The sequence below is a fragment of the Ixodes scapularis genome, unplaced genomic scaffold (assembly GCF_016920785.2).
Source record: "Ixodes scapularis isolate PalLabHiFi unplaced genomic scaffold, ASM1692078v2 PGA_scaffold7__128_contigs__length_106722199, whole genome shotgun sequence".
Classification (NCBI taxonomy): Eukaryota; Metazoa; Arthropoda; class Arachnida; order Ixodida; family Ixodidae; genus Ixodes; species Ixodes scapularis.
The window spans coordinates 98524863-98542143 of NW_024609882.1; positions in this window are offsets into that span (position 1 = coordinate 98524863).

Here is a 17281-nt window from a genome sequence, read left to right on the forward strand (position 1 = left end):
TGCCAGAGAGAAAAGAGACAACGTTAAGAAAGCTTGCTCGCTCACTCCAATTTCTCAACTCTCAAGTGATTGTGCGAAAGCGCGAAACACGAAATCCGCACCGTCCTAAGCTTCCCCTGTCTTTTACCTGCTCTAGAGCAGTTTGTACCTGCTAGTAGATATGCCTACTGAAACTGAAACAAGGCAGTGCCAGAGAGAAAAGAGACAACGTTAAGAAAGCTTGCTCGCTCACTCCAATTTCTCAACTCTCAAGTGATTGTGCGAAAGCGCGAAACACGAAATCCGCACCGTCCTAAGCTTCCCCTGTCTTTTACCTGCTCTAGAGCAGTTTGTACCTGCTAGTAGATATGCCTACTGAAACTGAAACAAGGCAGTGCCAGAGAGAAAAGAGACAACGTTAAGAAAGCTTGCTCGCTCACTCCAATTTCTCAACTCTCAAGTGATTGTGCGAAAGCGCGAAACACGAAATCCGCACCGTCCTAAGCTTCCCCTGTCTTTTACCTGCTCTAGAGCAGTTTGTACCTGCTAGTAGATAAGCCTACTGAGCCTGAAACAGAGCAGTGCCAGAGAGAAAAGAGACAAAGTTGGGAAAGCTCGCTCGCTCTCTCCAATTTCTCAACTCTCAAGTGATTGTGCGAAAGCGCGAAACACGACATCCGCACCGTCCTAAGCTTCCCCTGTCTTTTACCTGCTCTAGAGCAGTTTGTACCTGCTAGTAGATATGCCTACTGAAACTGAAACAAGGCAGTGCCAGAGAGAAAAGAGACAACGTTAAGAAAGCTTGCTCGCTCACTCCAATTTCTCAACTCTCAAGTGATTGTGCGAAAGCGCGAAACACGAAATCCGCACCGTCCTAAGCTTCCCCTGTCTTTTACCTGCTCTAGAGCAGTTTGTACCTGCTAGTAGATATGCCTACTGAACCTGAAACAGAGCAGTGCCAGAGAGAAAAGAGACAAAGTAGGGAAAGCTCGCTCGCTCTCTCCAATTTCTCAACTCTCAAGTAATTGTGCGAAAGCGCGAAACACGAAATCCGCACCGTCCTAAGCTTCCCCTGTCTTTTACCTGCTCTAGAGCAGTTTGTACCTGCTAGTAGATATGCCTACTGAAACTGAAACAAGGCAGTGCCAGAGAGAAAAGAGACAACGTTAAGAAAGCTTGCTCGCTCACTCCAATTTTTCAACTCTCAAGTGATTGTGCGAAAGCGCGAAACACGAAATCCGCACCGTCCTAAGCTTCCCCTGTCTTTTACCTGCTCTAGAGCAGTTTGTACCGTCTAGTAGATATGCCTACTGAACCTGAAACAGAGCAGTGCCAGAGAGAAAAGAGACAAAGTTTGGAAAGCTCGCTCGCTCTCTCCAATTTCTCAACTCTCAAGTGATTGTGCGAAAGCGCGAAACACGAAATCCGCACCGTCCTAAGCTTCCCCTGTCTTTTACCTGCTCTAGAGCAGTTTGTACCTGCTAGTAGATATGCCTACTGAAACTGAAACAAGGCAGTGCCAGAGAGAAAAGAGACAACGTTAAGAAAGCTTGCTCGCTCACTCCAATTTCTCAACTCTCAAGTGATTGTGCGAAAGCGCGAAACACGAAATCCGCACCGTCCTAAGCTTCCCCTGTCTTTTACCTGCTCTAGAGCAGTTTGTACCTGCTAGTAGATATGCCTACTGAAACTGAAACAAGGCAGTGCCAGAGAGAAAAGAGACAACGTTAAGAAAGCTTGCTCGCTCACTCCAATTTCTCAACTCTCAATGGATTGTGCGAAAGCGCGAAACACGAAATCCGCACCGTCCTAAGCTTCCCCTGTCTTTTACCTGCTCTAGAGCAGTTTGTACCTGCTAGTAGATATGCCTACTGAAACTGAAACAAGGCAGTGCCAGAGAGAAAAGAGACAACGTTAAGAAAGCTTGCTCGCTCACTCCAATTTCTCAACTCTCAAGTGATTGTGCGAAAGCGCGAAACACGAAATCCGCACCGTCCTAAGCTTCCCCTGTCTTTTACCTGCTCTAGAGCAGTTTGTACCTGCTAGTAGATATGCCTACTGAAACTGAAACAAGGCAGTGCCAGAGAGAAAAGAGACAACGTTAAGAAAGCTTGCTCGCTCTCTCCAATTTCTCAACTCTCAAGTGATTGTGCGAAAGCGCGAAACACGAAATCCGCACCGTCCTAAGCTTCCCCTGTCTTTTACCTGCTCTAGAGCAGTTTGTACCTGCTAGTAGATATGCCTACTGAAACTGAAACAAGGCAGTGCCAGAGAGAAAAGGGACAACGTTAAGAAAGCTTGCTCGCTCACTCCAATTTCTCAACTCTCAAGTGATTGTGCGAAAGCGCGAAACACGAAATCCGCACCGTCCTAAGCTTCCCCTGTCTTTTACCTGCTCTAGAGCAGTTTGTACCTGCTAGTAGATATGCCTACTGAAACTGAAACAAGGCAGTGCCAGAGAGAAAAGAGACAACGTTAAGAAAGCTTGCTCGCTCACTCCAATTTCTCAACTCTCAAGTTAATTTGCGAAAGCGCGAAACACGAAATCCGCACCGTCCTAAGCTTCCCCTGTCTTTTACCTGCTCTAGAGCAGTTTGTACCTGCTAGTAGATATGCCTACTGAAACTGAAACAAGGCAGTGCCAGAGAGAAAAGAGACAACGTTAAGAAAGCTTGCTCGCTCACTCCAATTTCTCAACTCTCAAGTGATTGTGCGAAAGCGCGAAACACGAAATCCGCACCGTCCTAAGCTTCCCCTGTCTTTTACCTGCTCTAGAGCAGTTTGTACCTGCTAGTAGATATGCCTACTGAAACTGAAACAGAGCAGTGCCAGAGAGAAAAGAGACAAAGTTGGGAAAGCTCGCTCGCTCTCTCCAATTTCTCAACTCTCAAGTGATTGTGCGAAAGCGCGAAACACGAAATCCGCACCGTCCTAAGCTTCCCCTGTCTTTTACCTGCTCTAGAGCAGTTTGTACCTGCTAGTAGATATGCCTACTGAAACTGAAACAGAGCAGTGCCAGAGAGAAAAGAGACAAAGTTGGGAAAGCTCGCTCGCTCTCTCCAATTTCTCAACTCTCAAGTGATTGTGCGAAAGCGCGAAACACGAAATCCGCACCGTCCTAAGCTTCCCCTGTCTTTTACCTGCTCTAGAGCAGTTTGTACCTGCTAGTAGATATGCCTACTGAAACTGAAACAGAGCAGTGCCAGAGAGAAAAGAGACAAAGTTGGGAAAGCTCGCTCGCTCTCTCCAATTTCTCAACTCTCAAGTGATTGTGCGAAAGCGCGAAACACGACATCCGCACCGTCCTAAGCTTCCCCTGTCTTTTACCTGCTCTAGAGCAGTTTGTACCTGCTAGTAGATATGCCTACTGAAACTGAAACAAGGCAGTGCCAGAGAGAAAAGAGACAACGTTAAGAAAGCTTGCTCGCTCACTCCAATTTCTCAACTCTCAAGTGATTGTGCGAAAGCGCGAAACACGAAATCCGCACCGTCCTAAGCTTCCCCTGTCTTTTACCTGCTCTAGAGCAGTTTGTACCTGCTAGTAGATATGCCTACTGAACCTGAAACAGAGCAGTGCCAGAGAGAAAAGAGACAAAGTAGGGAAAGCTCGCTCGCTCTCTCCAATTTCTCAACTCTCAAGTAATTGTGCGAAAGCGCGAAACACGAAATCCGCACCGTCCTAAGCTTCCCCTGTCTTTTACCTGCTCTAGAGCAGTTTGTACCTGCTAGTAGATATGCCTACTGAAACTGAAACAAGGCAGTGCCAGAGAGAAAAGAGACAACGTTAAGAAAGCTTGCTCGCTCACTCCAATTTCTCAACTCTCAAGTGATTGTGCGAAAGCGCGAAACACGAAATCCGCACCGTCCTAAGCTTCCCCTGTCTTTTACCTGCTCTAGAGCAGTTTGTACCTGCTAGTAGATATGCCTACTGAAACTGAAACAGAGCAGTGCCAGAGAGAAAAGAGACAAAGTTGGGAAAGCTCGCTCGCTCTCTCCAATTTCTCAACTCTCAAGTGATTGTGCGAAAGCGCGAAACACGAAATCCGCACCGTCCTAAGCTTCCCCTGTCTTTTACCTGCTCTAGAGCAGTTTGTACCTGCTAGTAGATATGCCTACTGAAACTGAAACAGAGCAGTGCCAGAGAGAAAAGAGACAAAGTTGGGAAAGCTCGCTCGCTCTCTCCAATTTCTCAACTCTCAAGTGATTGTGCGAAAGCGCGAAACACGAAATCCGCACCGTCCTAAGCTTCCCCTGTCTTTTACCTGCTCTAGAGCAGTTTGTACCTGCTAGTAGATATGCCTACTGAAACTGAAACAGAGCAGTGCCAGAGAGAAAAGAGACAAAGTTGGGAAAGCTCGCTCGCTCTCTCCAATTTCTCAACTCTCAAGTGATTGTGCGAAAGCGCGAAACACGACATCCGCACCGTCCTAAGCTTCCCCTGTCTTTTACCTGCTCTAGAGCAGTTTGTACCTGCTAGTAGATATGCCTACTGAAACTGAAACAAGGCAGTGCCAGAGAGAAAAGAGACAACGTTAAGAAAGCTTGCTCGCTCACTCCAATTTCTCAACTCTCAAGTGATTGTGCGAAAGCGCGAAACACGAAATCCGCACCGTCCTAAGCTTCCCCTGTCTTTTACCTGCTCTAGAGCAGTTTGTACCTGCTAGTAGATATGCCTACTGAACCTGAAACAGAGCAGTGCCAGAGAGAAAAGAGACAAAGTAGGGAAAGCTCGCTCGCTCTCTCCAATTTCTGAACTCTCAAGTAATTGTGCGAAAGCGCGAAACACGAAATCCGCACCGTCCTAAGCTTCCCCTGTCTTTTACCTGCTCTAGAGCAGTTTGTACCTGCTAGTAGATATGCCTACTGAAACTGAAACAAGGCAGTGCCAGAGAGAAAAGAGACAACGTTAAGAAAGCTTGCTCGCTCACTCCAATTTTTCAACTCTCAAGTGATTGTGCGAAAGCGCGAAACACGAAATCCGCACCGTCCTAAGCTTCCCCTGTCTTTTACCTGCTCTAGAGCAGTTTGTACCTGCTAGTAGATATGCCTACTGAACCTGAAACAGAGCAGTGCCAGAGAGAAAAGAGACAAAGTTGGGAAAGCTCGCTCGCTCTCTCCAATTTCTCAACTCTCAAGTGATTGTGCAAAAGCGCGAAACACGAAATCCGCACCGTCCTAAGCTTCCCCTGTATTTTACCTGCTCTAGAGCAGTTTGTACCTGCTAGTAGATATGCCTACTGAAACTGAAACAGAGCAGTGCCAGAGAGAAAAGAGACAAAGTTGGGAAAGCTGGCTCGCTCTCTCCAATTTCTCAACTCTCAAGTGATTGTGCGAAAGCGCGAAACACGAAATCCGCACCGTCCTAAGCTTCCCCTGTCTTTTACCTGCTCTAGAGCAGTTTGTACCTGCTAGTAGATATGCCTACTGAAACTGAAACAAGGCAGTGCCAGAGAGAAAAGAGACAACGTTAAGAAAGCTTGCTCGCTCACTCCAATTTCTCAACTCTCAAGTGATTGTGCGAAAGCGCGAAACACGAAATCCGCACCGTCCTAAGCTTCCCCTGTCTTTTACCTGCTCTAGAGCAGTTTGTACCTGCTAGTAGATATGCCTACTGAAACTGAAACAAGGCAGTGCCAGAGAGAAAAGAGACAACGTTAAGAAAGCTTGCTCGCTCACTCCAATTTCTCAACTCTCAAGTGATTGTGCGAAAGCGCGAAACACGAAATCCGCACCGTCCTAAGCTTCCCCTCGATTTTACCTGCTCTAGAGCAGTTTGTACCTGCTAGTAGATATGCCTACTGAAATTGAAACAAGGCAGTGCCAGAGAGAAAAGAGACAACGTTAAGAAAGCTTGCTCGCTCACTCCAATTTCTCAACTCTCAAGTGATTGTGCGAAAGCGCGAAACACGGAGTCCGCACCGTCCTAAGCTTCCCCTGTCTTTTACTTGCTTTAGAGCAGTTTTTACCTGCTAGTAGATATGCCTACTGAAACTGAAACAGGGCAGTGCCAGAGAAAAAAGAGACAAAGTTGGGAAAGCTTGCTCGCTCTCTCCAATTTCTCAACTCTCAAGTGATTGTGCGAAAGCGCGAAACACGGAGTCCGCACCGTCCTAAGCTTCCCCTGTCTTTTACCTGCTTCAGAGCAGTTTGTACCTGCTAGTAGATATGCCTACTGAACCTGAAACAGAGCAGTGCCAGAGAGAAAAGAGACAAAGTTGGGAAAGCTCGCTCGCTCTCTCCAATTTCTCAACTCTCAAGTGATTGTGCGAAAGCGCGAAACACGAAATCCGCACCGTCCTAAGCTTCCCCTGTCTTTTACCTGCTCTAGAGCAGTTTGTACCTGCTAGTAGATATGCCTACTGAAACTGAAACAAGGCAGTGCCAGAGAGAAAAGAGACAACGTTAAGAAAGCTTGCTCGCTCACTCCAATTTCTCAACTCTCAAGTGATTGTGCGAAAGCGCGAAACACGAAATCCGCACCGTCCTAAGCTTCCCCTGTCTTTTACCTGCTCTAGAGCAGTTTGTACCTGCTAGTAGATATGCCTACTGAACCTGAAACAGAGCAGTGCCAGAGAGAAAAGAGACAAAGTTGGGAAAGCTCGCTCGCTCTCTCCAATTTCTCAACTCTCAAGTGATTGTGCGAAAGCGCGAAACACGAAATCCGCACCGTCCTAAGCTTCCCCTGTATTTTACCTGCTCTAGAGCAGTTTGTACCTGCTAGTAGATATGCCTACTGAAACTGAAACAAGGCAGTGCCAGAGAGAAAAGAGACAACGTTAAGAAAGCTTGCTCGCTCACTCCAATTTCTCAACTCTCAAGTGATTGTGCGAAAGCGCGAAACACGAAATCCGCACCGTCCTAAGCTTCCCCTGTCTTTTACCTGCTCTAGAGCAGTTTGTACCTGCTAGTAGATATGCCTACTGAAACTGAAACAGAGCAGTGCCAGAGAGAAAAGAGACAAAGTTGGGAAAGCTGGCTCGCTCTCTCCAATTTCTCAACTCTCAAGTGATTGTGCGAAAGCGCGAAACACGAAATCCGCACCGTCCTAAGCTTCCCCTGTCTTTTACCTGCTCTAGAGCAGTTTGTACCTGCTAGTAGATATGCCTACTGAAACTGAAACAAGGCAGTGCCAGAGAGAAAAGAGACAACGTTAAGAAAGCTTGCTCGCTCACTCCAATTTCTCAACTCTCAAGTGACTGTGCGAAAGCGCGAAACACGAAATCCGCACCGTCCTAAGCTTCCCCTGTCTTTTACCTGCTCTAGAGCAGTTTGTACCTGCTAGTAGATATGCCTACTGAAACTGAAACAAGGCAGTGCCAGAGAGAAAAGAGACAACGTTAAGAAAGCTTGCTCGCTCACTCCAATTTCTCAACTCTCAAGTGATTGTGCGAAAGCGCGAAACACGAAATCCGCACCGTCCTAAGCTTCCCCTGTCTTTTACCTGCTATAGAGCAGTTTGTACCTGCTAGTAGATATGCCTACTGAAACTGAAACGAGGCAGTGCCAGAGAGAAAAGAGACAACGTTAAGAAAGCTTGCTCGCTCACTCCAATTTTTCAACTCTCAAGTGATTGTGCGAAAGCGCGAAACACGAAATCCGCACCGTCCTAAGCTTCCCCTGTCTTTTACCTGCTCTAGAGCAGTTTGTTCCTGCTAGTAGATATGCCTACTGAACCTGAAACAGAGCAGTGCCAGAGAGAAAAGAGACAAAGTTGGGAAAGCTCGCTCGCTCTCTCCAATTTCTCAACTCTCAAGTGATTGTGCGAAAGCGCGAAACACGAAATCCGCACCGTCCTAAGCTTCCCCTGTCTTTTACCTGCTCTAGAGCAGTTTGTACCTGCTAGTAGATATGCCTACTGAAACTGAAACAAGGCAGTGCCAGAGAGAAAAGAGACAACGTTAAGAAAGCTTGCTCGCTCACTCCAATTTCTCAACTCTCAAGTGATTGTGCGAAAGCGCGAAACACGAAATCCGCACCGTCCTAAGCTTCCCCTGTCTTTTACCTGCTCTAGAGCAGTTTGTACCTGCTAGTAGATATGCCTACTGAAACTGAAACAAGGCAGTGCCAGAGAGAAAAGAGACAACGTTAAGAAAACTTGCTCGCTCACTCCAATTTCTCAACTCTCAAGTGATTGTGCGAAAGCGCGAAACACGAAATCCGCACCGTCCTAAGCTTCCCCTGTCTTTTACCTGCTCTAGAGCAGTTTGTACCTGCTAGTAGATAAGCCTACTGAACCTGAAACAGAGCAGTGCCAGAGAGAAAAGAGACAAAGTTGGGAAAGCTCGCTCGCTCTCTCCAATTTCTCAACTCTCAAGTGATTGTGCGAAAGCGCGAAACACGACATCCGCACCGTCCTAAGCTTCCCCTGTCTTTTACCTGCTCTAGAGCAGTTTGTACCTGCTAGTAGATATGCCTACTGAAACTGAAACAAGGCAGTGCCAGAGAGAAAAGAGACAACGTTAAGAAAGCTTGCTCGCTCACTCCAATTTCTCAACTCTCAAGTGATTGTGCGAAAGCGCGAAACACGAAATCCGCACCGTCCTAAGCTTCCCCTGTCTTTTACCTGCTCTAGAGCAGTTTGTACCTGCTAGTAGATATGCCTACTGAACCTGAAACAGAGCAGTGCCAGAGAGAAAAGAGACAAAGTAGGGAAAGCTCGCTCGCTCTCTCCAATTTCTCAACTCTCAAGTAATTGTGCGAAAGCGCGAAACACGAAATCCGCACCGTCCTAAGCTTCCCCTGACTTTTACCTGCTCTAGAGCAGTTTGTACCTGCTAGTAGATATGCCTACTGAAACTGAAACAAGGCAGTGCCAGAGAGAAAAGAGACAACGTTAAGAAAGCTTGCTCGCTCACTCCAATTTTTCAACTCTCAAGTGATTGTGCGAAAGCGCGAAACACGAAATCCGCACCGTCCTAAGCTTCCCCTGTCTTTTACCTGCTCTAGAGCAGTTTGTACCGTCTAGTAGATATGCCTACTGAACCTGAAACAGAGCAGTGCCAGAGAGAAAAGAGACAAAGTTTGGAAAGCTCGCTCGCTCTCTCCAATTTCTCAACTCTCAAGTGATTGTGCGAAAGCGCGAAACACGAAATCCGCACCGTCCTAAGCTTCCCCTGTCTTTTACCTGCTCTAGAGCAGTTTGTACCTGCTAGTAGATATGCCTACTGAAACTGAAACAAGGCAGTGCCAGAGAGAAAAGAGACAACGTTAAGAAAGCATTCTCGCTCACTCCAATTTCTCAACTCTCAAGTGATTGTGCGAAAGCGCGAAACACGAAATCCGCACCGTCCTAAGCTTCCCCTGTCTTTTACCTGCTCTAGAGCAGTTTGTACCTGCTAGTAGATATGCCTACTGAAACTGAAACAAGGCAGTGCCAGAGAGAAAAGAGACAACGTTAAGAAAGCTTGCTCGCTCACTCCAATTTCTCAACTCTCAAGTGATTGTGCGAAAGCGCGAAACACGAAATCCGCACCGACCTAAGCTTCCCCTGTCTTTTACCTGCTCTAGAGCAGTTTGTACCTGCTAGTAGATATGCCTACTGAAACTGAAACAAGGCAGTGCCAGAGAGAAAAGAGACAACGTTAAGAAAGCTTGCTCGCTCACTCCAATTTCTCAACTCTCAAGTGATTGTGCGAAAGCGCGAAACACGAAATCCGCACCGTCCTAAGCTTCCCCTGTCTTTTACCTGCTCTAGAGCAGTTTGTACCTGCTAGTAGATATGCCTACTGAAACTGAAACAAGGCAGTGCCAGAGAGAAAAGAGACAACGTTAAGAAAGCTTGCTCGCTCACTCCAATTTCTCAACTCTCAAGTGATTGTGCGAAAGCGCGAAACACGAAATCCGCACCGTCCTAAGCTTCCCCTGTCTTTTACCTGCTCTAGAGCAGTTTGTACCTGCTAGTAGATATGCCTACTGAAACTGAAACAAGGCAGTGCCAGAGAGAAAAGAGACAACGTTAAGAAAGCTTGCTCGCTCACTCCAATTTCTCAACTCTCAAGTGATTGTGCGAAAGCGCGAAACACGAAATCCGCACCGTCCTAAGCTTCCCCTGTCTTTTACCTGCTCTAGAGCAGTTTGTACCTGTTAGTAGATATGCCTACTGAAACTGAAACAAGGCAGTGCCAGAGAGAAAAGAGACAACGTTAAGAAAGCTTGCTCGCTCACTCCAATTTCTCAACTCTCAAGTGATTGTGCGAAAGCGCGAAACACGAAATCCGCACCGTCCTAAGCTTCCCCTGTCTTTTACCTGCTCTAGAGCAGTTTGTACCTGCTAGTAGATATGCCTACTGAAACTGAAACAAGGCAGTGCCAGAGAGAAAAGAGACAACGTTAAGAAAGCTTGCTCGCTCACTCCAATTTCTCAACTCTCAAGTGATTGTGCGAAAGCGCGAAACACGAAATCCGCACCGTCCTAAGCTTCCCCTGTCTTTTACCTGCTCTAGAGCAGTTTGTACCTGCTAGTAGATATGCCTACTGAAACTGAAACAAGGCAGTGCCAGAGAGAAAAGAGACAACGTTAAGAAAGCTTGCTCGCTCACTCCAATTTCTCAACTCTCAAGTGATTGTGCGAAAGCGCGAAACACGAAATCCGCACCGTCCTAAGCTTCCCCTGTCTTTTACCTGCTCTAGAGCAGTTTGTACCTGCTAGTAGATAAGCCTACTGAGCCTGAAACAGAGCAGTGCCAGAGAGAAAAGAGACAAAGTTGGGAAAGCTCGCTCGCTCTCTCCAATTTCTCAACTCTCAAGTGATTGTGCGAAAGCGCGAAACACGACATCCGCACCGTCCTAAGCTTCCCCTGTCTTTTACCTGCTCTAGAGCAGTTTGTACCTGCTAGTAGATATGCCTACTGAAACTGAAACAAGGCAGTGCCAGAGAGAAAAGAGACAACGTTAAGAAAGCTTGCTCGCTCACTCCAATTTCTCAACTCTCAAGTGATTGTGCGAAAGCGCGAAACACGAAATCCGCACCGTCCTAAGCTTCCCCTGTCTTTTACCTGCTCTAGAGCAGTTTGTACCTGCTAGTAGATATGCCTACTGAACCTGAAACAGAGCAGTGCCAGAGAGAAAAGAGACAAAGTAGGGAAAGCTCGCTCGCTCTCTCCAATTTCTCAACTCTCAAGTAATTGTGCGAAAGCGCGAAACACGAAATCCGCACCGTCCTAAGCTTCCCCTGTCTTTTACCTGCTCTAGAGCAGTTTGTACCTGCTAGTAGATATGCCTACTGAAACTGAAACAAGGCAGTGCCAGAGAGAAAAGAGACAACGTTAAGAAAGCTTGCTCGCTCACTCCAATTTTTCAACTCTCGAGTGATTGTGCGAAAGCGCGAAACACGAAATCCGCACCGTCCTAAGCTTCCCCTGTCTTTTACCTGCTCTAGAGCAGTTTGTACCGTCTAGTAGATATGCCTACTGAACCTGAAACAGAGCAGTGCCAGAGAGAAAAGAGACAAAGTTTGGAAAGCTCGCTCGCTCTCTCCAATTTCTCAACTCTCAAGTGATTGTGCGAAAGCGCGAAACACGAAATCCGCACCGTCCTAAGCTTCCCCTGTCTTTTACCTGCTCTAGAGCAGTTTGTACCTGCTAGTAGATATGCCTTCTGAAACTGAAACAAGGCAGTGCCAGAGAGAAAAGAGACAACGTTAAGAAAGCTTGCTCGCTCACTCCAATTTCTCAACTCTCAAGTGATTGTGCGAAAGCGCGAAACACGAAATCCGCACCGTCCTAAGCTTCCCCTGTCTTTTACCTGCTCTAGAGCAGTTTGTACCTGCTAGTAGATATGCCTACTGAAACTGAAACAAGGCAGTGCCAGAGAGAAAAGAGACAACGTTAAGAAAGCTTGCTCGCTCACTCCAATTTCTCAACTCTCAATGGATTGTGCGAAAGCGCGAAACACGAAATCCGCACCGTCCTAAGCTTCCCCTGTCTTTTACCTGCTCTAGAGCAGTTTGTACCTGCTAGTAGATATGCCTACTGAAACTGAAACAAGGCAGTGCCAGAGAGAAAAGAGACAACGTTAAGAAAGCTTGCTCGCTCACTCCAATTTCTCAACTCTAAAGTGATTGTGCGAAAGCGCGAAACACGAAATCCGCACCGTCCTAAGCTTCCCCTGTCTTTTACCTGCTCTAGAGCAGTTTGTACCTGCTAGTAGATATGCCTACTGAAACTGAAACAAGGCAGTGCCAGAGAGAAAAGAGACAACGTTAAGAAAGCTTGCTCGCTCTCTCCAATTTCTCAACTCTCAAGTGATTGTGCGAAAGCGCGAAACACGAAATCCGCACCGTCCTAAGCTTCCCCTGTCTTTTACCTGCTCTAGAGCAGTTTGTACCTGCTAGTAGATATGCCTACTGAAACTGAAACAAGGCAGTGCCAGAGAGAAAAGGGACAACGTTAAGAAAGCTTGCTCGCTCACTCCAATTTCTCAACTCTCAAGTGACTGTACGAAAGCGCGAAACACGAAATCCGCACCGTCCTAAGCTTCCCCTGTCTTTTACCTGCTCTAGAGCAGTTTGTACCTGCTAGTAGATATGCCTACTGAAACTGAAACAAGGCAGTGCCAGAGAGAAAAGAGACAACGTTAAGAAAGCTTGCTCGCTCACTCCAATTTCTCTACTTTCAAGTGATTGTGCGAAAGCGCGAAACACGAAATCCGCACCGTCCTAAGCTTCCCCTGTCTTTTACCTGCTCTAGAGCAGTTTGTACCTGCTAGTAGATATGCCTACTGAAACTGAAACAAGGCAGTGCCAGAGAGAAAAGAGACAACGTTAAGAAAGCTTGCTCGCTCACTCCAATTTCTCAACTCTCAAGTGATTGTGCGAAAGCGCGAAACACGAAATCCGCACCGTCCTAAGCTTCCCCTGTCTTTTACCTGCTCTAGAGCAGTTTGTACCTGCTAGTAGATATGCCTACTGAAACTGAAACAAGGCAGTGCCAGAGAGAAAAGAGACAACGTTAAGAAAGCTTGCTCGCTCACTCCAATTTCTCAACTCTCAAGTTAATTTGCGAAAGCGCGAAACACGAAATCCGCACCGTCCTAAGCTTCCCCTGTCTTTTACCTGCTCTAGAGCAGTTTGTACCTGCTAGTAGATATGCCTACTGAAACTGAAACAAGGCAGTGCCAGAGAGAAAAGAGACAACGTTAAGAAAGCTTGCTCGCTCACTCCAATTTCTCAACTCTCAAGTGATTGTGCGAAAGCGCGAAACACGAAATCCGCACCGTCCTAAGCTTCCCCTGTCTTTTACCTGCTCTAGAGCAGTTTGTACCTGCTAGTAGATATGCCTACTGAAACTGAAACAGAGCAGTGCCAGAGAGAAAAGAGACAAAGTTGGGAAAGCTCGCTCGCTCTCTCCAATTTCTCAACTCTCAAGTGATTGTGCGAAAGCGCGAAACACGAAATCCGCACCGTCCTAAGCTTCCCCTGTCTTTTACCTGCTCTAGAGCAGTTTGTACCTGCTAGTAGATATGCCTACTGAAACTGAAACAGAGCAGTGCCAGAGAGAAAAGAGACAAAGTTGGGAAAGCTCGCTCGCTCTCTCCAATTTCTCAACTCTCAAGTGATTGTGCGAAAGCGCGAAACACGAAATCCGCACCGTCCTAAGCTTCCCCTGTCTTTTACCTGCTCTAGAGCAGTTTGTACCTGCTAGTAGATATGCCTACTGAAACTGAAACAAGGCAGTGCCAGAGAGAAAAGAGACAACGTTAAGAAAGCTTGCTCGCTCACTCCAATTTCTCAACTCTCAAGTTAATTTGCGAAAGCGCGAAACACGAAATCCGCACCGTCCTAAGCTTCCCCTGTCTTTTACCTGCTCTAGAGCAGTTTGTACCTGCTAGTAGATATGCCTACTGAAACTGAAACAAGGCAGTGCCAGAGAGAAAAGAGACAACGTTAAGAAAGCTTGCTCGCTCACTCCAATTTCTCAACTCTCAAGTGATTGTGCGAAAGCGCGAAACACGAAATCCGCACCGTCCTAAGCTTCCCCTGTCTTTTACCTGCTCTAGAGCAGTTTGTACCTGCTAGTAGATATGCCTACTGAAACTGAAACAGAGCAGTGCCAGAGAGAAAAGAGACAAAGTTGGGAAAGCTCGCTCGCTCTCTCCAATTTCTCAACTCTCAAGTGATTGTGCGAAAGCGCGAAACACGAAATCCGCACCGTCCTAAGCTTCCCCTGTCTTTTACCTGCTCTAGAGCAGTTTGTACCTGCTAGTAGATATGCCTACTGAAACTGAAACAGAGCAGTGCCAGAGAGAAAAGAGACAAAGTTGGGAAAGCTCGCTCGCTCTCTCCAATTTCTCAACTCTCAAGTGATTGTGCGAAAGCGCGAAACACGAAATCCGCACCGTCCTAAGCTTCCCCTGTCTTTTACCTGCTCTAGAGCAGTTTGTACCTGCTAGTAGATATGCCTACTGAAACTGAAACAGAGCAGTGCCAGAGAGAAAAGAGACAAAGTTGGGAAAGCTCGCTCGCTCTCTCCAATTTCTCAACTCTCAAGTGATTGTGCGAAAGCGCGAAACACGAAATCCGCACCGTCCTAAGCTTCCCCTGTCTTTTACCTGCTCTAGAGCAGTTTGTACCTGCTAGTAGATATGCCTACTGAAACTGAAACAAGGCAGTGCCAGAGAGAAAAGAGACAACGTTAAGAAAGCTTGCTCGCTCACTCCAATTTCTCAACTCTCAAGTGATTGTGCGAAAGCGCGAAACACGAAATCCGCACCGTCCTAAGCTTCCCCTGTCTTTTACCTGCTCTAGAGCAGTTTGTACCTGCTAGTAGATATGCCTACTGAAACTGAAACACAGCAGTGCCAGAGAGAAAAGAGACAAAGTTAAGAAAACTTGCTCGCTCACTCCAATTTCTCAACTCTCTAGTGATTGTGCGAAAGCGCGAAACACGAAATCCGCACCGTCCTAAGCTTCCCCTGTCTTTTACCTGCTCTAGAGCAGTTTGTACCTGCTAGTAGATATGCCTACAGAAACTGAAACAGAGCAGTGCCAGAGAGAAAAGAGACAAAGTTGGGAAAGCTCGCTCGCTCTCTCCAATTTCTCAACTCTCAAGTGATTGTGCGAAAGCGCGAAACACGAAATCCGCACCGTCCTAAGCTTCCCCTGTCTTTTACCTGCTCTAGAGCAGTTTGTACCTGCTAGTAGATATGCCTACTGAAACTGAAACAAGGCAGTGCCAGAGAGAAAAGAGACAACGTTAAGAAAGCTTGCTCGCTCACTCCAATTTCTCAACTCTCAAGTGATTGTGCGAAAGCGCGAAACACGAAATCCGCACCGTCCTAAGCTTCCCCTGTCTTTTACCTGCTCTAGAGCAGTTTGTACCTGCTAGTAGATATGCCTACTGAAACTGAAACAAGGCAGTGCCAGAGAGAAAAGAGACAACGTTAAGAAAGCTTGCTCGCTCACTCCAATTTCTCAACTCTCAAGTGAATGTGCGAAAGCGCGAAACACGAAATCCGCACCGTCCTAAGCTTCCCCTGTCTTTTACCTGCTCTAGAGCAGTTTGTACCTGCTAGTAGATATGCCTACTGAAACTGAAACAGAGCAGTGCCAGAGAGAAAAGAGACAAAGTTGGGAAAGCTCGCTCGCTCTCTCCAATTTCTCAACTCTCAAGTGATTGTGCGAAAGCGCGAAACACGACATCCGCACCGTCCTAAGCTTCCCCTGTCTTTTACCTGCTCTAGAGCAGTTTGTACCTGCTAGTAGATATGCCTACTGAAACTGAAACAAGGCAGTGCCAGAGAGAAAAGAGACAACGTTAAGAAAGCTTGCTCGCTCACTCCAATTTCTCAACTCTCAAGTGATTGTGCGAAAGCGCGAAACACGAAATCCGCACCGTCCTAAGCTTCCCCTGTCTTTTACCTGCTCTAGAGCAGTTTGTACCTGCTAGTAGATATGCCTACTGAAACTGAAACAGAGCAGTGCCAGAGAGAAAAGAGACAAAGTTGGGAAAGCTCGCTCGCTCTCTCCAATTTCTCAACTCTCAAGTGATTGTGCGAAAGCGCGAAACACGACATCCGCACCGTCCTAAGCTTCCCCTGTCTTTTACCTGCTCTAGAGCAGTTTGTACCTGCTAGTAGATATGCCTACTGAAACTGAAACAAGGCAGTGCCAGAGAGAAAAGAGACAACGTTAAGAAAGCTTGCTCGCTCACTCCAATTTCTCAACTCTCAAGTGATTGTGCGAAAGCGCGAAACACGAAATCCGCACCGTCCTAAGCTTCCCCTGTCTTTTACCTGCTCTAGAGCAGTTTGTACCTGCTAGTAGATATGCCTACTGAACCTGAAACAGAGCAGTGCCAGAGAGAAAAGAGACAAAGTAGGGAAAGCTCGCTCGCTCTCTCCAATTTCTCAACTCTCAAGTAATTGTGCGAAAGCGCGAAACACGAAATCCGCACCGTCCTAAGCTTCCCCTGTCTTTTACCTGCTCTAGAGCAGTTTGTACCTGCTAGTAGATATGCCTACTGAAACTGAAACAAGGCAGTGCCAGAGAGAAAAGAGACAACGTTAAGAAAGCTTGCTCGCTCACTCCAATTTTTCAACTCTCAAGTGATTGTGCGAAAGCGCGAAACACGAAATCCGCACCGTCCTAAGCTTCCCCTGTCTTTTACCTGCTCTAGAGCAGTTTGTACCGTCTAGTAGATATGCCTACTGAACCTGAAACAGAGCAGTGCCAGAGAGAAAAGAGACAAAGTTTGGAAAGCTCGCTCGCTCTCTCCAATTTCTCAACTCTCAAGTGATTGTGCGAAAGCGCGAAACACGAAATCCGCACCGTCCTAAGCTTCCCCTGTCTTTTACCTGCTCTAGAGCAGTTTGTACCTGCTAGTAGATATGCCTACTGAAACTGAAACAAGGCAGTGCCAGAGAGAAAAGAGACAACGTTAAGAAAGCTTGCTCGCTCACTCCAATTTCTCAACTCTCAAGTGATTGTGCGAAAGCGCGAAACACGAAATCCGCACCGTCCTAAGCTTCCCCTGTCTTTTACCTGCTCTAGAGCAGTTTGTACCTGCTAGTAGATATGCCTACTAAACTGAAACAAGGCAGTGCCAGAGAGAAAAGAGACAACGTTAAGAAAGCTTGCTCGCTCACTCCAATTTCTCAACTCTCAATGGATTGTGCGAAAGCGCGAAACACGAAATCCGCACCGTCCTAAGCTTCCCCTGTCTTTTACCTGCTCTAGAGCAGTTTGTACCTGCTAGTAGATATGCCTACTGAAACTGAAACAAGGCAGTGCCAGAGAGAAAAGAGACAACGTTAAGAAAGCTTGCTCGCTCACTCCAATTTCTCAACTCTCAAGTGATTGTGCGAA